This window comes from Rutilus rutilus, assembly GCF_951802725.1.
Source record: "Rutilus rutilus genome assembly, chromosome: 14".
In the NCBI taxonomy this organism is placed as follows: Eukaryota; Metazoa; Chordata; class Actinopteri; order Cypriniformes; family Leuciscidae; genus Rutilus; species Rutilus rutilus.
In genome coordinates, this window is record NC_140219.1 from 19822118 (window position 1) to 19843351 (window position 21234).

A 21234-nucleotide genomic window follows, 5' to 3' on the forward strand; every position below is an offset into this window, starting at 1 on the left:
ACCGAACGTTTGTTGCACTGAGTACTTTTTTTGCACTTTTTTTTTTAACACTTTTTGGAAGGACTTGAAATATTTAAGCCACAGATGAGAATCTTGCGCTGGCCAGTGTTACACTCACTTATAGCCTACTGACACCTACTGGCGTGCGTCTGTGCAGCATCACGCAAAAATAAAGGTTTACAGTAACGGACGCGACTGTTAATACGTTATTCTTAGTGACCCATGATAGATTTATTTCGTGTCTTTCCTAGAATGGGCAGTTTGTGACTTTGCGAGATAAACAACATAAAGTAGCACTGGTATTACAAAACATTCAGTGATACATACCAATCAAATACAGACGTGACACAAATAACACGTTTATTAAAATATTAATGCACTTTAATTCGTTTAATTGATATTTTAAATATCACAAAATTAGGCTATTGCTATAGGTGTTCGATTAATCTGTCAGTCACTACTGGAGGTGTCGCAACACGGTGACATGTTCCGCGACTCGGTGTCAGTGAGGCGTCATGTCAGTGTCCGTGTGTCGCGATGTCAGTGGCACATGCCAATAATGTCAGTGACACATGCCACTATCCACTGGCACATGCCAATGAAGACCGGATGTGCCACCGGATGTGCCAATGCGCATAGTGACATGTGCCATTGGCTTCTGTGCGTCAGATGCCATGTCACTTAATGTTAATACCGCCTCTCACGTTTAGGGAGCATTCACACAGAAGTTGAACCCGTTTTTGTGTTTAAATATAAGATGCAGGGTGATGAAATATGGGGGAAAAAAAACAAAGTCTACTGACGTTCTTTAAAAGTGAACTTCTTTTAACTAGTGCATGTACATAGAAAACAAACGAAAAGCGTGATGCTCCGAAAATAATCATGATTAGAATGCACACAAGACATTCATTGGAACGAGCCACATTGAGGATCATCTAGAAAGGTAAAAGTTTCCAGACTTCACTGGCATAGTTAAACAGTATTGATAATATATTATAAGCTGGATACACTGGCCATCGTGGCTGGTACCATCATCAACCACATTAGCCAACCGTGTCAAAACTGAATGGAACCTTTCGCCCCGATGGTGGAAAACCACATATTGTCTTGGCTCAGTTAAACTTAAACTTTACATCAGTCAGTATGCACAAAGCTCTAAAAGGGATATATTATTAGACAGTTATAACATAACAATAGAAAATAAAAAGAAAAGCATCATTATTATTAAACAATTGTCCCTTTTCTGCACAAACACTTACTCTTTACAGTACTCTGCTGCCATCATGTGGTGTCGTCAGTGACTGCAAGAACATATTTTCTTGCAAGATTCTATAGCATTTAATGTTGATAATTTTTTTAAAAGTATCCATTATTAGACTCTTCTGCTGTAGCTAATCCACAAACAACAGATTTAATTAATCTCAGTGTCTTGCCAAACATATTCATTGCGTTGAATTTCCATTATAATAGTGTATTATGTTTAGACATGCAAATATCTGCCATGTTCAACCCAATACTGACAAAAATATGAGGTGGTTTTACATTGGCAAGAGTGAGTTATTCTCTCCAAAGATTTGCAGAGAGTTGCACTGTTTCAGCCTTATGGTCAGTAGAGGGCAACATAAGATAGTACTAACAGATTCAGTCCATAAGTGAGCTCTGGCTTGTGGACACAGAGAGCCTGGTGTTGTTACCGGTGTTCCTGGGCGGTAAGCCGAAGATGCATGACTTGTCTCTCTCTCATAAATGTCAGAATTTTTCTCTCACTCCTTCAGTCTTGGATAAATCCGTAACCTCTTCCCTATCTGCCATTCACATCTCCATTACGAAGCCTGAATATTTTCTGAGCAAGGCACCAAGGGATTTGGCTGGAGAAAACAGAGTTTCTGACATGATAGAACATGACTTTGGATAATGGTTATTTTCTCTCTCTCTCTCTCTCTCTCTCTCTCTGCTTCTGCCATCTTTACATTCAGAAGCTTCTCTCTGTACCAGTGCCATTACCTATGAGATGGCCATTGTTCATTGTGAGGTAAAAGAAGCTAGCACATAATGGCAAGCTGGTGTCGTTCTGCATGTTTTGATCATTATGACGACCAGCAATAAAGGACTGAAGTGCAAATTAAAGAGGACGTCCTGCCTGGACGGAGGAATGCTGCCTCAGTGTTCACGATTAAACGTGTTGGGGAAGAAATCACCTCGCAAATTTCAATACAAAAGCCTGAAATCCCCTCACAAGCTTTCTCTGGTCACACTGATTAGAGCTGATCCTGTTACCTGTGTAGTCTTAGTCTTGTTAATAGTGAATGCAACACATGCATTCCTGATCTGGCACAAAGCAGGGAGGGAGAGACTTAAAGAAAACATTGACAAGGATCCAGCACAGAGATGTCACTGCTCTTGCCACGGTTTATTGGACTCAGAGTTAAATACATTTGTGTTGGCACATCTCAAAAGCAATTTGTCGAGGCAGGGCTGCTGTCAAACACTTTCATCACACGTGCACACACTTGTACATGCCCCGTCCTTCAAAGCACAGGCATCCTTGTCGGCACGCACACGCACAAATGGTGTAGTTTCATTGAAAACCGATCCCTACTTTTGTGCAAAATGTCTTTGTGTTAGGGATATCCAGTGAGTGGTGTCCCATTAATGTTATTTTAGTCGGAATCCACTGTTCTAACTTGGAAAAAGAGATTATTTCATTTTACCGTGCTGCAGAGTTCAATCTTAATGTTTAGCTGTAAGGTCAATGAGTCTTCATTAATGATTTCAGCTTCCTTGTAATGTTGACAGGTCTGGTTAATACGGCAAAGGGGTCTATTTCATTTCCTCATTCCACAGATCGAGAAAAAACTTTTGTTAGATTATGTCAGATCTGTAAGGAATTATGTTTCAAATTTGTTGTTAGAGAAGCGACTCAATAAATACACAAATAAAAAAAAGAGGTCAATTGAGTCTTTAAGCCATGATTATGATCACTGCCCTCAGTCTATTTAAAACATTTACATGGATAGTTGAGTAGAGGATGAGCTTTAAACATGTTAATATGGATATTAATGGTTGTAAAAACATTTTATAAAAGAGAAATTTGCTGAGCATTGAAGATAACAACTGCCCTCATATAGTAAGTTAGACATTAAAATGTAATTTGTCCAGTGATTTTTGGGTCAATGATAACGGTGTCCATGAAAAAGAAATGTCGTATAATGTATAAGGCAGAAATAATAATATAAATGTATTACACTTTGTGTACACATCTTAATCATAATTTTTATTTAATAGATTTTTTAACAAAACAAGTTACCCAACAGATTGGTCCCAGATTTTTTTTTTTTAAGGTAAAAATAATAATAATAATACTTATTATTATTATTATTATTATTTACCAATAACAGAAGTGATTAATTAATTAATTAAATTATCATTTATATTTATGAATTACAGAATTTATAAATGTCTTTACATTTTTAATGAGTTGCACCACATGGCATTTTATAACCCAAATGAACTTTACCACATGATATCTTAATTATCTGATATTTTAAAGGCACCATGAAATCAAAATTGACAACTCTTTTTTTTTTATTTTTTTTTTTTTATATTGCAGTATTTATTTTAAATGATTTATCCTTGCACAACATTATTACATGTGCAATATACCTTCTCAGATGGTGTGTTTACTGGTGCAAAGGTGGGACAACCTGTCACTCAGATGACATCACAGTAAAAGCACAAAATGCATGTAGACATGCAGAAGATCTGCTGAAGCAGATGGGCTACAGCAGAAGAAGATCACACCGGGTGCCACTCCTGTCTGCTAAGAACAGGAAACTAAGGCTACAATTCACAAAGTCTCTGAGGAATGTTTCCAGCACTTTGTTGAATCTGTGCCACTAAGAATTAGGGCAGTTCTGAAGGCGCAAGGTGTACCTAATAAAGTGGTCAGTAAAGACTATCGCAACTTCTGCTTCATGCCGATTTATTGACCTTAACACACAGTCATGAGGGTCTGCATGGGTCCTCACTATGATATTGTTTCCTGTTTTATGTATATGTCTGTGTGTAGCCTATACCCCCCCCCCCCCCCCCAAAAAAAAAATCATAAGTGAATTTGAATTAATTTCAGTTAAAAATATGATCTGTATCTAAGTCATTGCAAGTATTAATTACATTTTTTATGTATGTTTGAATAAATGATTGAGATCATGGGATAAATACATTTGTGTCATATCATTGAACTTATTGGTTTGAAGGATTAGTTCACTTTCAAATGAAAATTACCCCATGATTTACTCACCCTGAAGTCATCCTAGGTTAATATGACTTTCTTCTTTCAGACGAATACAATCGGAGTTATATCAAAAAAATATCCTGGCTCTTCCAAGCTTTATGTACACAACTCCGATTGTATTCGTCTGAAAGAAGAAAGTCATATACACCTAGGATGGCTTGAGGGGTGAGTAAATCATGGGCTAATTTTCATTTGAAAGTGAACTACTCCTTTAAAGTTTCATTAGAACTGATTGCAAGGGCATCATTGAGATTTGGCTTGGTGTACCTGGAGGAAGACACCTCTTCCTGAGATCTTCCCAGACCTCAAGAATTCAATCTTTCGCTACTCACAACTAAATACCATTTTCCCCTCTTTCATTTGTCTGTTTTCCCTTCACAGGAGCTTTTGAAGTTACCAGAGAACGGAGCGCTGACTGTAGCAAATTACCTGGGCTGAAACATTTTTGACATAAGTCCTAAGATGCGAGTGAGCCACTTCTCCTGGAGGCCCCATCGGGAGCGTTTAATCTCGGGCCATGAGAGGCAGCATTGCTGACAGAGTGACAGGACAGCTGGACACGCTTCCAGGACACGGCAGTCTTCGGAGCAGGGCCCGTGCATCACCCCAAAGGTACGCACCGGACAGGGTGTGGAGACCAAGACTACTGTAGCAGCGATCACACCAAATATTGTTCTGTTTCAGCATATTGCAGTTTAAATACTGGTTTAGGGTTTATATTTACTCCATTTAGAAAGCTCTAGGTCATGGCAGCCTCCTAAGAACTTGCAACAGAGGCCTATTTAGCCATTGTTCATTATCATATTTCAGCCAGGAAGTCTTGCTAAATATTGTCCTTATCACAGATCCCAAGTCCTTAATAGCTGTTCTGTGGGCAAAAACTGTTTTTATAAGCCACTGTAGTGGAGAGCACCGCCCCGGTTCTGTAACAGAGAGTAAATAGATGCGATATACTCCTCTATTCCCAGATAGTCAAAACAAAAACGCGTTAACAATAGCTTTGGAGACTAGCAATTGTGCTGCTGAGACACTATTTGACATTTTCATTCTGCTGAATAATGTCTTTCATCGGGGAGCCATACAAATGCTCTATTAATTTAGAGAGTCAATTGTTGTATCATTTGTCTCTGAATGCCTAAAAAATAAACTCTTTCACAATGTTCAGCACAATTAGTCCCCCGTACTGTATAAATAGCTCTTTTGAAACCAACAATGTGCAATTGTGTCCATTTTGAGTGGTGAACTCACAAATACGGAGCTCTTTTCATGTTTATCGCTTCAAGCTGCATTGTTAAAGCATGTGGCATGAGCAGAAGTTGTGGTAGACGTGGAGTTTATCGTGCCCTGAGGTTGTGTGTTAACTGAGGAGTCTCTCTGGTGGCTGGCTCCTCTGACCTGGCACCCCCTGCAGTGGGTGGGCCATGACCCAGGTAGCCTAAAGCCATGCTGGGTAACAACTTCTGCTCTGGAGCTCTTGTAATCCGTCAGGATGTACTTCAGCTCAATAAGGAGGTTGCACTCTTCTACGGTCACTAACACCCTTTTTAAAAACCAGGAACAACTTAACAGTTCAGAGGTCAGCGCTGGAAAAAGCTGGCGGCATTTAAAAATAGCGTGTGATTTCTATTTTAGCTAAAAATACTGAGATAGATGGTTTTGATCAGGTCTGAAAAGCAATGTGAGGTGAAGTAGATAGTTTCATTGAAAAATTAGTTTTCTCCTATAATGGGATTTAAATATGCTACTGTTTTTCTAGTCATCTTGCAAGTGTGTTTGAAATCATCTCCCAGTGTTCTGACAGGAAATGTTCGAATGTAAAAATGTTAACATACAAAGTTAAATCACATTATTATTATTATGTTGTGTGCAAACTTGTGTTTGTCATCCACGGGAAACGCGCAGTAGAAACTGGTATTTAAAAACAATCAGTTAACACCTGGCATCTTTGCTGTGCAGACTGTATACTTTGAGAAAACAACCTTTGGCCTGGATGCGGGGTTTCCCAAAGCAGCACTAGTGAATCCAATCTGGAAAGTGCCATAGTTACATTTGGAAAGTACAGGCTGGCTTTGAGCCAAGAACAAATGCCTTTCATTGTATTGTAAGTGCACACCGCTCATCATAACCACATTACAATTCAAATTGTTTGTGCAGAGATTCAGCAGCTATATGGGGAATGGTTGCAGAGGCATGCAGTTTTTTAGAGAGGGACAGTTCACGCCAAAATAAAAATTCTGTCATAATTTACTCACTCTCATTCCAAATCTGTATGACTTTCTTTCTTCTGTGATATTTTGAAGAATGTTGGTAACCAAACTATTTTGGTGACTTCCTTTGTATAGACCAAAAACAGACATTCTTCAAAATATCTTCTTTTTTGTTTCCTAGAAGTCATACAATTTTGGTAATGTATGAGGGTGAGTAAATGATGACAGAATTTTACGTTTTTGGGGGGTTGAACTAGCCCTTTAAAAATAATACATCTGTGATTTAGTTCTTTTCTTTTCTTTCTTTTTTTTTTTAAACGAAAGAAAGCAAAAAAACAAACAAAAAACAACAACAACTTAAACCTGCTCCTTTTTCAATTAACCCTTAAATGCATACCTCGGGTCTGTAGTGACCCGGGACATCATTCACTATACCCTCCTCCTCATTCATTTTTTAAAGTTAGACATCAACCTTCTTAGTTTTCCTCAATTCATTATAAACCATATAACAAGAAAAAACAATACAATTAACAAAGAATGCATGTTTTCGCCAACGACCCGAGGTGTGTAGCAGTGCAAGTATATTTTTCTGCACAAAAATTATTTAATCTTTGATGACTGAATAAGTTCAATTTACATTTATTCCACAAGGTGTCAATGTCTGATACACAATGATGAAGTGACGTTTCACTCATAGATACTGCAGGCAGAAAACAAAAGAATAGGAAGTATCATCAGCAAAACTGGAAATGGCTCAGAGATTTACAGCAGAGCAAGTACTGAACACAATCAGATATTAGTGTCACTGTCACTTGATGGTGGATCTGGTGAAGAAGCTGTCAGTGATCAAAATATTGGTTTTGAATATGTTGAAAATGATAGTTTTGAGAATATGTTTGAGATGGCGAATATGAGCCAGATGCTGAATGTACTGGGAAATGAGCTCTGACGAGGACAGTGATGATAGTACAAAACATCTGCTCAAACTGAACCCTTCCAAGCTACAAAAGGTGAGAAAATATGCTTTATTTTATTCTTCTGTAACTGTTACTCTCATGTCAGGAGAATTGTATATTATCGCGACAGATAGAGATCCATTCGTGTTAGATATAGATCCGGGTCGTTAAAGACCCTAACATGTCATTATGATTGGCGAAACACTGCATTTAAGGGTTAATGAAGTATACTTACTTCTGATGTCCAAAACATGGCCTATTAATAATGTCAATCAGATGCAGGGAGATAATTCTAAGAAATTATTTAAAGATTTAAATGTACTTTTTTTTGTTTCAATTTTGTGACAATTATTAAATAAAGTAATATGCGAGTTTTTATTTCAAATCTCTGACAGTGTCATGGCTTTAGAATGCAAAGTGATTTTCTCTCTCTCCTTCCACTCCATTTGAAGAGAGCTTTACATATGAACTTGAAACAGCACCTCCAGGCAGATCCACATTAAAACTGACAGGAAAACACCTTCTAAGAGGAGCTTTTAAACTCATGGGGTGGCTTTGTGATCCATCTCAACCCCAGTCACCTTCATCTTGCCCTCTGTGTTTACGATACACATCTTCTAACAGCCCGCAGAGATCAATGGTCAATGCTGGATGATTGTGCTTCGGAGAAGGCTTTACAGACACGGATACTTGTCCGTGAGTATAAGAGTCACAAAGATCTCAAAGCCTGTTTAACAATATAAAATCATCCTCCAGGTGGTCCAGATGGAACACACTCAGATTGCTAGTCATGAAACTGAAGGTGCGGCTGGGTCTTAAGAGTGTGAATGGAGCTTCACTCGTCTTTTGAAACGGCTCATGCCCACTGTTTTTGCGGTCCTGTCTCCTTTGATGTTTGAGGTTGAGATGTTTCACCAAAGAAAAGCTTTGTGGGAAGTTTTCCATGTGCTGGTATGTCAGCTGAAATAATGGCTGTTTTGACATGACTGGTGCAGAAACTTTAATCTTGGCATCATTCATGTGTCATTCATTGGAATGAAAAAATGATGAAATTGGATTTCATGTCAATTTACAAAAAAAAGAGCACATGCCGGGTGCTCAGTTGTTCTGACTGCGGCCCGCATTTCTGTGACATCGTATGTGCCGATGAAACATATGCCTTTATTGTCGTATCTTGAAACCAACACCACAATGTATCCATCAGCGACGTAAGAGTAGCGTGCAAGTGTGTGTGTCTCTGAGGATCTGCGGCAAGACTTTGTTCTATTTGTTAAACCAAGGTTAAAACACCAAGATACCTCTGTGGGATAAAGACAAGCATCATCATGCGGCATTCAGGCTAGATGTGTGGACCACCAGGCGGAGATCCTCACTTACAGGAATAAAGGTAGTGTGATATGAGCCTAACTCCTTATGCTGAGATTGATTACGCTCTGATTTGTGGTGGAGGGACTGGTGGTGCTTTGTCTGGCTCATCTAGATTTTAGATAGAATGCAACGATAAGTGTCATGAAAGGAGCTTGTCATCAGTTTTTTTGTGTTATTTTCCCCCCACAGCACCATGATGATGGCAGCAGGGGGCAGCTGAAAGGGCTTGGATTTGGCAGAGATGCAGCATGGGCTGACAGGCAGGCACTCGCTGGTGACAGAGCACCGGAGCTTCTGACTCTTTGAAGTGTGTTTTCTGTGAGCATTTCTATTTTTTCAGTTACACTAACCGTTCAAAAGGTTGGAGTCAGTATTTCTTTCTTTCTTGTTTTATTCTGCAATAGTACATTCATTTGATCAAAAGTGACAGTAAAGCCATTTGTGATGTTCAAATAAATGTTGTTCTTTTGAACTTTCATCAAAGAATCCAGAACAAATTTAGCACGGTTTCCTCAAAAAGTTTAAGCAGCACAACAGTTTTCAACATTGATAATAATCAAAAATGTTTTTTTGATCAGTGTCACAAATTTGATTGGATAGAAATTAGATATTTATTGTTCAACTTTACATATTACATATATTTACAACACAACATTTCTTTGTTCTAAATGCAGTGTTGTAGTTGAGACCAGCTCATTTGAGTCCAGTCAAGACCAAGATTAATAGAGGGCCGAGTCCGAGTCAAGACCGAGACTAAAAGAGGGTCGAGTCCGAGTCAAGACCGAGACTAAAAGAGGGTTGAGTCCGAGTCAAGACCGAGACTAAAAGAGGGTCGAGTCCGAGTCAAGACCGAGACTAAAAGAGGGTTGAGTTCAAGTCAAGACTGAGACTAAAAGAGGGATGAGTCAGAGTCCAGACCAAGACTAAAAGAGTGTTGAGAACAAGTCAAGACCGAGACTAAAAGAGGGATGAGTCAGATTCTAGACTGAGACTAAAAGAGTGTTGAGAACAAGTCCAAACCAAGATTAAAAGAGGGTTGAGTTCGAGTCAAGACTAAGACTAAAAGAGGGATGAGTCCGAGTCCAGGCCGAGACTAAAAGAGTGTTGAGAACTAGTCAAGACTGAGACTAAAAGAGGAATGAGTCAGATTCTAGATGGAGACTAAAAGAGTGTTGAGAACAAGTCCAGACCAAGATTAAAAGATGGTTGAGTCCGAGTTTAGATTGAGACTAAAAGAGGGTTGAGAACAAGTCAAGACAGAATAACAGAGGGATGAGTCCAAGTCAAGACGGAGACTAAAAGAGGGTTGAGTCCGAGTCAAGACAGAGACTAAAAGAGGGTTGAGTCCGAGTCAAGACGGAGACTAAAAGAGGGATGAGTCAGAGTCCAGACCAAGACTAAAAGAGTGTTGAGAACAAGTCAAGACCGAGACTAAAAGAGGGATGAATCAGATTCTAGACTGAGACTAAAAGAGTGTTGAGAACAAGTCCAGACCAAGATTAAAAGAGGGTCGAGTTCGAGTCAAGACTGAGACTAAAAGAGGGATGAGTCAGAGTCCAGACCAAGACTAAAAGAGTGTTGAGAACAAGTCAAGACCGAGACTAAAAGAGGGATGAGTCAGATTCTAGACTGAGACTAAAAGAGTGTTGAGAACAAGTCCAAACCAAGATTAAAAGAGGGTCGAGTTCGAGTCAAGACTGAGACTAAAAGAGGGATGAGTCCGAGTCCAGACCGAGACTAAAAGAGTGTTGAGAACAAGTCAAGACCGAGACTAAAAGAGGTATGAGTCAGATTCTAGACTGAGACTAAAAGAGTGTTGAGAACAAGTCCAGACCAAGATTAAAAAGGGTTGAGTTCGAGTCAAGACTGAGACTAAAAGAGGGATGAGTCCGAGTCCAGGCCGAGACTAAAAGAGTGTTGAGAACAAGTCAAGACCGAGACTAAAAGAGGGATGAGTCAGATTCTAGATGGAGACTTAGAGAGTGTTGAGAACAAGTCCAGACCGAGACTAAAAGAGGGATGAGTCAGATTCTAGATGGAGACTAAGAGAGTGTTGAGAACAAGTCCAGACCGAGACTAAAAGAGGGATGAGTCAGATTCTAGATGGAGACTAGGAGAGTGTTGAGAACAAGTCCAGACCGAGACTAAAAGAGGGATGAGTCAGATTCTAGATGGAGACTAAGAGAGTGTTGAGAACAAGTCCAGACCGAGACTAAAAGAGGGATGAGTCAGATTCTAGATGGAGACTAAGAAAGTGTTGAGAACAAGTCCAGACCAAGATTAAAAGAGGGTTGAGTCCGAGTTTAGATTGAGACTAAAAGAGGGATGAGAACAAGTCAAGACAGAATAACAGAGGGATGAGTCCAAGTCAAGACGGAGACTAAAAGAGGGTTGAGTCTGAGTCAAGGCGGAGACTAAAAGAGGGTTGAGTCCGAGTCAAGACGGCGACTAAAAGAGGGTTGAGTCCGAGTCAAGACCGAGACTAATAGAGGGTCGAGTCCGAGTCAAGACAGAATAAAAGAGCGTAGAGTCCGAGACAAGACGTAGATTAAAAGAGGGTCGAGTCCGAGTCAAGACCGAGGCTAAAAGAGGGTCGAGAACAAGTCAAGACCAAGACCACAAGACTCGTATTTTCATTGCCTAACCCATTGTCATAGACTCGAAAGCATGTAAACTCGCCCTTGACTTGAACTCGATCTTCTTTCAGTCTCGATATTCACTTGGCCTCGCCCATAACCAAAAAATGTCTACATTTTCCCCTAGATTTTAAGTAAATAAAATAAAAATAAAATTAATTCTAAAAGATAAATAACAAAAAGAAGCACATACTAGAGCACATATTTTTGTAACGGTCCTTTAAAATGTGCATTCTGAAAAATAAAGGTTCTTTATTTACATTGATGGTTCCATTAAAACCCTTTAACATGCATGGAACCTAAAAGGTTTTCTATATTATTAAAATGTCCTTCACAGTAAAAAAAGAAAGAAAAAGAAATGGTTCTTTTAAGACCTGTTCAGTAAAAAGGTTTTGTGGAACCCACGGAACCTTTATTTTTGAGAGTGTAAATGGTTTTATTCAGGACCCCTTTAATGGTCTAAACTAAAGCAACCATTTGGAGTGTACACTTTCCCAAAATAAGATGTTTGCTCGTCTTCTTCTTATCTACGCTGCATAGCACAGCATTAATGTCATCTAATGTTTCCCCCTGCATATATCCCACAACACACACTAACCCTATGTTATCAGTTCTGCATGTCAATGTCAAGCTTAAAAAGGCTATTTCCTCTTACCTAGAATGTTACCTGTATGTACTGAGGCCAATATTATAGCTGTCATCTCTGCCCAGTGCTCCCTGCATAAAAGAATCTTTTGTTCCAGTTGTAATTTAGACATTATTCAGCTCTCAGGTGCACACAGCAGACTCGGGGTGGAACACTATATCTGCTCTTGAACATGGTGTAACTGTTTCTTGTTGACAGAGTGGGATTTCTCAGCAAGACATCACTACATGTTTAATTCCCTGCTTGTTTTTCTTGTAAACGCTTCATGGTCACCACATACACAGAACTGCACATACATGACTAATGCTGGTAAGGAATGCATTCCCATGATCGCCAATGCTTTCAGAGAACATTTACAGCAAATACAAATTTCTCGCTGCTTTCTTTTTTGACAAGTGCTCAAGAATGTAAGCAGAAACACTAAGAAGAAAAACATATGATGTCTTGAAAGTGACAACATAAACCTTACTGTTTCTTGCCTCAGGCGATGGATTGTGTACACTGTTGTGATTGGTCACCATGGCTGAAGCTCATCTTGGAGCTCACACCCCTTCCTCAAGAGAGAGAGATGCTTTTGTTTGATGGTGACAGGGGGAATGTCAGACTAAGCAGCGCTTCAGCTCTTGAAAACCTCTGAAAAGCCTTAATGTGCACACAGATCTACTTTGATCTGCTGATTCTTACACATCTGCATCAAGCTTGGAATACATCTGAATAGCTGCCACTCTTCTTCATGTTAGGGTGGCCCATGTGAAGCCAGAGCCCTAGATTTTCTGGAATTATTGGCTGTGAGAGAACATTCCTGCAGTCTAGCTGCTTTTTGGACTGATAAAAGCCTTTTTTTTCTTTGAAACAGCTCAAAATCAGTGTAGTTTGGTACTATTTATGGCACCAAGCAATCTCATGGGACCAGTGCTCGCAGAATAAAATCCTATATTTTTGATGCTACACAAATTTTCAGCTTTTTTTGTGCAAAATATGGTGTCATATTTGAAGTCGCTCATTCCCTGAATCTAATTTTAGGGATGTAGTTGTCCGACCATTTTTAGTTTTTTATTCAATGCAAAGACTGTTCTGTCTCTCATGCTAAAAACATTTGTATTGCAGACCTGTAAATGGGTGAAGATGCCCTGGCTGTAATAATGCCTGCATTAAAATTCATTTTATTTTCACACACCTCTGAGATGATTTTTACTCCTTTTTAGTGCTATAATAAATGTGAATGAATAGAAAACCAAAGCTATAAAAATATATTTTAGAGAGCTTGGATGATTCATCTGCCTGTTTTTTTTACTACATTCACACACTGCAAGTTTTTTTCTTCTTTTTTCGACAGGGAATAGCAGGGCAGAGGGCAGAGGGGGGTGTGCATATATTACTGTGGGATAATTAACATCTAAAGCACTGGGTCATTCTGAGCCCTGCCGTGTAAGGAAACGCTGGCACATGCATTCTTCAGCTGCTCACTCGTCTTTAATCAATCGCAATATCTCCACTGGATCTATATAGGAAAGGGTATTAAAAGATTAACTGAAACTTAACCAGTATAATGACTTTTGATTTAAAATCTCTATTTGGAGGAAGAGGATGTCATTTTACCACTTATCTCTTACGCGGGACCACTATATGTTGGTGGGAACTCCATCTATACCTGCCTGCCTAACAATTTCCCCTCCAGATAATTACGGCTGGGGTCAGATTGGTCTCAGGAGCCAAACTTCAATTCAGATGACAGGAAGTTTTTCTAAGCACTTCACAGAAATAACATTTTAACCCCCAATTAAAGCAATCCAGTTCAAAGGAAGAAAAACACAATAAATCTAAAGAATCTTTTTTTGAATAACTGAGTAATAATCTCTACCTATACATTTTAGAGCTAGTGTTGGTGCACTGTAAAAAAAAAAAAAAAGTTGCTGCGTTACATTTTTAAGTACAATCAACTTGGATGTTTAAGTCATTTCAACCTAAATTACATTAAACTGACAAAAAGTTAGTTGAATCTTATAAATGCCAAAACTTAATGATCATATAATTTTTTTTACAGTGAAAATATAGAAAAATGCTAATTAGAGCTGCCATATTATATACTACTGCTCAAACGTTTTGGGTCTGTAAGATTTTTTAATGATTTTGAAAGAAGTCTCGCTTACCCAGGCTGCATTTATTTGATCAAAAAATATTGTCAAGTAGTATTACAATTTAAAATAACTGTTTTCTATTTTAATGTATTTAAAATGTATTCCTATGATGGCAAAGCTGAATTTTCAGCATCATTACTCCAGCCATCAGTCTCCTTCAGAAATCATTTGAATATGCTGATTTCATGCTCAAGAAACATTTCTTATCAATGTTGAAAAGATTCTTTGAAAGTTCAAAAGAACAGCATTTATTTGAAATATGCAGTAAATCTTTGTAACTTATAACATTATATATGTCTTTTCTGTCACTTTTGATCTATTGAATGCCTCCTTGCTGAATAAAAATATGAAATTGTTTTAAAAAAAATCTTACTTTTTAATTTACTTTTTGTGAAGTTAATCATATTTTAATTACTTGAAATTCAAACCCCAAATGTAGATATTAGACTGGGAAATACCCTTAGAGAGACCTGAACCTGACTTGAACTATATCTAATGAGTGACCTTTCCATATCAGAATCTCACATTTCTAATTCACCAGGTACCCCTCAGAAATTTTTCTGCATGTCAGATGGTATACATCTTATCACCTTGTGCAGCATCTTGTTGTGGTAGCTTGTGTTGCCTTTGATATCGGAGAGCATGGAGGTTTCACCAAAATAAAGGCCTCCTTTGTACTCTGCTGATTAACTTCTGTACCTGAGCTCTCTGATAAGGCCTGAAAAAAAATCCATCCCCAAGAAGCCGACAACCGTGAATCCTGTTGGTTTTATTTATTGAGTTCTCCGTGACAGCTTTGGATTTTGTTCAGCGCGTGAATATGCCACACTGTGTTAGTCCGTTCTTTCTCATTGGAAAAAACATTAATGCATCTTTCAGCCAATGTTAAATCTTGTTATTTTCTTCTTTAAGTATGCATGTGGTCTTCTGAGCTCTTTAAGGGACTTTAATGTGTGTTATGAACTACATTCAACAGATAAAAACTACAAAGCACATGTAAAAAGAGCTCCTTTGAGAACCTGCCTGTGCACATTTAATCTCAAGCCATTTGAATTTGTCTCTGTTATTCGTTCCAATGAAATTTACAGGCCTGAGGGTGTGTGTACTCCAGCAGCACAACAGAAGGGAAATCATGTTAGTTTGTCAAAAAAGCCAATGATTTGGTTTGACTCGATCTTCTATTTTATAAATAATATGTGTCTTGACAAAATGAGTATAAATATGGATGTCAGTGATGTCAAATTGGGCTGCATCATCTTTGCAGTATAGTGTGATTGCACAAGCCATTTTTGTTGAATTTGTATTTATTATAAATGATTTGTCTGTGCACATCTTAATTTTTATTTTTTTTATGTCCTCGTAATATTTAATCAAAATATCTTCCCCTCCCTCTTGCAGTGACATCTTTCTCTGATGACGTGTTTATGGTTTGAGGGCGTAACAGTTATTTTCTTCATGAAGCCGTTTCACTTGGATATACATCACAGTAGGGAAAGACTATTTCAACTTCTCTATCTATCTATCTATCTATCTATCTATCTATCTATCTATCTATCTATCTATCTATCTATCTATCTATCTATCTATCTATCTATCTATCTATCTATCTATCTATCTATCTATCTATCTATCTGTCTGTCTGTCTGTCTGTCTGTCTGTCTGTCTGTCTCCTCCCGTCAGTCCGTCCGTCCATGAAGTATTATTTTCAAATATTACAGCAAATCTTTAGTAAAATATTCAATGAGCTACATATTAAACATATCAAAGGACTAAAAACTGTGATAATATCATCAGGATATTATAATTTAACCTCTGACCCCCTCAGTCATCTTCCCATGCCGGCTCTGATAGTGTTTTCATACACGTCTGATGTCTTGTCAGAACCTGCGGTGCTCAGCCCTAAGATTTATAGAGTGTCTTGATGGGAGCGTTTTAATTGCATATGTACACATTGACAGGTGGCCACTCTTTTTGATATTTACACTTTGATCTCTGTATATATGATCACTGCAGGGCATGTCAAAGAAACACATGGGATTTCACCAAGTAAAAACATCCTTTGAAATTCAGGTGCCAATACAGCTGATGATGCTGTAGACGGAAAAGACAGCAACACAACATCTTGTGTTTTGGTTTAATTAAATGGAACTGAGCCATAAAAATCACTGTCATCACAAAGGCTTGAGCCTTATTTGCTTTTTGTACATACATTCTAAAAATGGCTTGGTTAAAAGCAACCCAATTGGCAACCCAGTGCTGGGTAAATATTGCACAGAACACATGCTGGCTTAAGGTAAGTTACAAATTTTAACAAAGCAGGGTTGCGCACCTAATCCAATATCAGCTCGTACTGACTTAAACCTAAAAATAAATGGTTATCATTCATATTTTTCTTGCAGCAAAATCTGTCAAATGTGATAGATAGATAGATAGATAGATAGATAGATAGATAGATAGATAGACTATTTCCTTTGAAATTCTTTAAAGTACTAAAAAACTTAATCACGTTTTTTTTTTCTTAGAATAGTAAGAGAATTAAGTGCTAGAAGGAGTGACTGATTTCTCACTGAACAGTAAAATCAACCACCGGTCCAATAAAGGAGGAGACTATTGATTTAGGCAACTGGAATCCAGACAAGTGCTTGACAAGCGGAAATAATTTCTCCTCAAGAGACGTCAATAGGTTCTGATGGGGTTATTAAGGGGAATCAAAGATATTTGCATTTAGACAACGAGCAATTTGTCATGTAAACTGAAATCCGTTCTCACCCTTGAATGCAAAGGAACTCTTAGCAGGAACCAAATTAAAGTTAATCAGGAATGTATGGCACAAAACACGTGATGAACACAAGTGCATTAATGCTGAGCCAGGAAAACAAAGTAATCTCTCATCAATGTAATGCGTTCATAGGACCACACAAACAAACAAGTGCGAGTGATTCTTGAAAATTACCCTTGGGGTTTAAGGCCAAAGCATTTATGTAGTAGGCATAGTATAATGTGTGCATGCTAACAGTACATACTGGAAAAGATTTTGAGACAAAATCACAAAGGTTTCCTCTGCCATGCACTCTATTCATTGCAAACTGAACAGAGGTACCTAGATGCATGACAAATTCCTCTCACCTATCAGTTTTCCTTGGCCTACAAGGCAGTCCTCTGCTAAACCCTCTTTTATTTTGCACTCTTCTTGTTTTGTTATTTTACCTGGCAGTCCAGGTGTGAAGGGGTGAGGCCGTGGAAAAACATTCAATTCTGCAGGCTTGTCATGAAAGAATCCATTGATTGACCTCTACATCAAGGAGCACAATGACAAATGGGTTAGCAATTTTACGCCTCACTTATGGCCAACAATGCACATTTCCACTTTCACTTGCTAGCATTGAGTGTACAGTGCACATGCCTTTCGTGGGCTTTTCAAACTCCGCAACACCGTCTTTACAAGCTTTCACCAATAAATCTAAACTATAGTCAGATTTGAGTAATCTCTAATTTTTCAGTGACCTCCTCAAATAGTGACTCAGGTTTGCAAAGTGTTAATCTCATTTTAGTCTTAGCATGTAAAACAAACACTAATGATTTTCTATTTCACTCAAGGATGTTATTGCATGTTCTAGCTGCTGATTGAATTACTCGGAGTGCTTTAAGAATGTTTTGGGTGGAAAGTATGGAAATTAACCAATTGACCTTTGTTTTGACCTTTAGGTTGAGGGAGCTTTGTGGGAAAAGCCTGCTGTGGAGAATCAAAGACATCTATGATGCCATTTCAACACCCCAAAACAGTCCTTCTTCATGTGGAAATGAATACATATTTGTATAGCACATGAATAAATTATAGAACATGATTATTTTATTAACTGTTCACAGGCTGGTTTATCGTATTAAGGTGAGAAACGCCCACTAAAAATTTTTAAGTCAGTGAATATCATGTGATCCTTCTCAATGCAGCAGTTTGCTTATATGAACATGGATCTGGGTGTCTTTGTCCAGACCAGTCAGGCCGTGAGCAGCTTCTGTCCTCAGATCAGACATGTCCTATAGGGATAAGCTGTCACACTGCTGGGAGCCTAATTGATGCCTCATGCTTTTGAGGAGCAATTATGGTGCCCAAATGTCAAGAGCTAATTTGTGGCTTTATAATGTGGACACATGGGCCAAGGAGAGGGCCAGATCTTGGCCCCTTGGGAGAATTGGAAAAGTTTGCTCAGCAGATGTGAGAAGGTCTCTGTAACAAGTCTGGGGGTGGGGAAGAGCCTTCAGAAGATGTGAAGTCTACTGCCAGAGGTCTCGCATGACTGCTGAGATGCTCAAAATGACCATTTTTTGAGATGAGTGAAAATATTGTCATGATAATATTCATGAAACTGAGCTATTTTGCTCATTGGTGTTAAAATACAATCTGATCATTTTCACACTCTCAAATAGCCAAATTGTTTATCTGTTTGTTAAAGAGCTGTTTATACATTGCTCATTGCTAAATACATGATAGAAAAAGACGTGCAACGTTATAAGAGGTGTTTAAAAGAGCTTTAAAATGCGTAACTACTAGTTGGATCGTGCAAGTCGTTCCTGATGTCTCCATAGTAATGCAAACACCAGAACAACAGTTTAACTACAGTTGACAGCTTGAAAGTCAAAAGTCAATATAAAAACATCACATTCATTGCCTACTTGCAGAGTGGTAAGACATACACCAGAAAATGAAGCAAGATGACGTGCCAGAAAGGTGTGAAAGGATATTATTAACTCCTCTACACCTACAATGTGTTACTCTGAAAAATCCTCAGGAAGATAGTTGATTCAGTGTTATTTCTTCCTTTTATAGTTTTATTTGTTATTATTTTCAGGGTCTGACATATTAAAATATTACTTGATCTCAAATCATATTAAAGGAATAGTTTTAATTCTGTAATTTCATTTAAATTAAATTTTTATTGAAAAGATTTGAACCATTCATTTACAAATTTAACATAATTTTTTGTTTCATGAAATCTTGTGAATACATCAAGGAGAGCTAGAATCACATGGACCACTTTTATGAAACTTTCATGTTGCTTTTTTTTTAATATACCATTTTAACAGTCCCTGTAATCATTCACTCTCATTGTATTAAATAATTCACCAAAAGAAAGAAAGTCATACAGGTTTGGAAAGACAGGATTCCAAATGTCAAAATAACATTGCATTTATTATTATTGATTATTATTGGTGCTCAATTATTAATAATGGTTATCAGTGTTCATGATACATTTACAGATTATTTGATGAACAGAAAGTTCAAACAACAGCATTTATTTGAAATAGAAATCTTTTGTAACAGTATAAATGCCTTTACTGTCACTTTTGATCAATTTATTGCAGAATAAAAGTATTAAGTATTTTTTAAATCTTACTCATAAAAATATTAAGCAGCAAAACTTGGGTTTAATGTTGATAATGAGAAATGTTTCTTGAGCAGCAAATCATCATATTAGAATGATTTCTGAAGGATCATGTGACACAGAAGACTGGAGTAATGATGCTGAAATGCAGCTTTGCCATTAAAGGAATAAATGACATTTTAAATTATATTAAAATAGAAAACTGTTCTTTTAAATTGTAATAATATTTCATAGCATTACTGTTTTTACTGTATTTTTGGTCAAATAAATGCAGCCTTGCGGGGCATAATTATTCCAAACTTTTGTTTTGTTACAGTATTATTCAGCTGATCTGAACTGACAGCCGAAATGCATGAAACAATCTGTATAAAGCGCTATATAAAAAATAAAAGTGACTTGACTTATCTTGACTGATCGTTTAGCGTTGTCCATTGGCTTTAAAGCGGTTGTTTATGCAAAAGAGCTCAAGATAAACAGTTGCTGAGGATATTGTCAGACACCACCCTTGTGCAAACACAAATCTGCCCTGAGACTACAACTTAAAACACCAGGTGAGACTTTGCTACTTCCCCCAGTCTGTAAAGATATGAATTATGCACTATTGTAATCCACACGGGACTACAAAGCTGTATTTCTACAGGGTTGTGTGAACTCCCGCCCCATATTCGCAGCTGACAAACACAGGGCCTTGAAGATCAGAGACCCAGGACATGCTGACAAGTGCTGTGGGAACACCTGCAATGTCTGATTGGGCTACAGAGACAGATCCCTCACTTACACACCTGTCTCTCTCTCTCTCACGCACACACACACCTATCTGATAGGGTTTCTTTGAGTGCTCTTTGAGGCCAGTCTGAGGTGATGAAAATAAGGGTGCATCCATTAAGTGCATGAGGCAGGGCTGAGAGAGGGCATGGATGAAGGATTTAAGTGTTGCCTGTAAAGTGCTTCAGACCACCTGCTAGAAGGACAGACAGAGGCATCTATTTCAGCTCAGACAGACGGAAAAATACATTGGTTCTTCGTGTGCCAGGGAGTATTTCGTGACACGAACTCTCTTACATTAAAGCGGTGACCTAATAGCTATGGTGACATTTGCACAAAACAAACAAAATGATTACATGAAACTTGGGGAAACATTGACTTTTTATTTGTTAAACCATACAAATGTTTTACAAAATGAATCAAACTATATATGATGATAGAAATCAGAGCACTTGTGATTTAATTACACAGTTGTTTATCTTCACGGAGTGATCATATACTCAGACTCAGCCTCCACTCTCATATATCTGTTGTTAACAGTCACTCAATAGATTTAAGATGGGGAAAATCCCACATTGTAAAATGTTGCAAGTACACTCCCCTGTTAAGACAGACCCTGGCTCAGCATCACAGAGATACTGAGATCACAGACCGTATCTTCATGCTTCAACATAAAATGTCCTCTCATCCGTTTAGAAACTGTGTATAGATGTGCCTCTTTAGTCATTGTTGTGGAAATGTCTCAATCAGCCGTTAAACAACATTCAGGAAGGTTTAGCCCGTGGTGTCTAAATCTCATATCATTTTCCCCAGAGCGTTTTGCTTGGATTCCTGTGAAAATGC